This window comes from Hylobates moloch, unplaced genomic scaffold, assembly GCF_009828535.3.
Source record: "Hylobates moloch isolate HMO894 unplaced genomic scaffold, HMol_V3 SCAFFOLD_5, whole genome shotgun sequence".
NCBI classification, from domain to species: Eukaryota; Metazoa; Chordata; class Mammalia; order Primates; family Hylobatidae; genus Hylobates; species Hylobates moloch.
This window is the reverse complement of record NW_026652280.1, coordinates 96,575,394-96,576,238: the sequence shown is the minus strand read 5'-3', so window position 1 is coordinate 96,576,238 and position 845 is coordinate 96,575,394. Positions and strand designations below refer to the sequence as shown.

Genomic DNA, 845 nt, shown 5'->3' with positions numbered 1-845 from the left:
CAGCTCCAGGTAATGTCAGAAACTTCTCCTACAAACAGATCTTCAGTTTCTCCGGTGGGGGCGGGGGCGTGTGTTTGGGAGCGGAGGTTCTCCTTTTCCCACTTCCGCAACTGGGGCACTCACAGTATTTGGGGTGTTTCCTGGGTCCTGTAGGAGCAGTCCACTTCCTTCAGAGGGTCTATGGGTCCTCTCGGGATTGCTGGTTTGTTCTTGCAGTTGATTTTGAGCTAAAATTCACAATGTGCATCTCCACACGCTGCTTTGTCTGTCCGAGTCGGAGCTGCAATCTGGTCATGTCTCGCGTCCACCACGATGATCTCGAGTTTTCTTTACTTTTTGATGTCTAGATTCTATTTTTTAATCCATCAATTTCCACCTTCCTTCTCTAACATGAAATCTATAAAACAGGATGATCCAGGCAGCCTATAGAGCTTGGAGAGGTGCAATAGGCACATGATCCATTCATTCCTGTGTTCCCTCCTTAGAAGGGTATTTATTACCTAATCTCACTGGAAAGTTAGCTTTTCTACTGGAGAGAATTTTATTACATTTTATCTTTGATAGAAACTTTCATTTATTATACTAACCAGAAAGCATAAGGAAAAAGAGTTGAGACTTCCATGAGCTTCCAAGAAAAGGCCTAATAGTAGTATGTTTTTGCCTGTTTGCTAATAAATGTTTGTTTGCATGGCAGAATTCTGACTCTTCACTTGGTACTGAGGTAAAGATGGGACATCTAAATGGAGAAAGCTACTGATATCTACCAAAAAGTCAGACAACTGTGAACTGCCAATGGATACAATAAATAGATAAAATTATTTGGAAACCACAATACCAGAGGCTAT

The 845-nt window shown here is 41.8% G+C and overlaps 1 protein-coding gene across 1 annotated transcript in view; it reads left to right on the top strand.

The window, feature by feature from the left end:
* MNDA (myeloid cell nuclear differentiation antigen) overlaps nucleotides 1–845 on the top strand; it is a 105,258-nt gene that overhangs the window by 22,092 nt on the left and 82,321 nt on the right. The gene's annotated exons all lie outside the window — the stretch shown is intronic.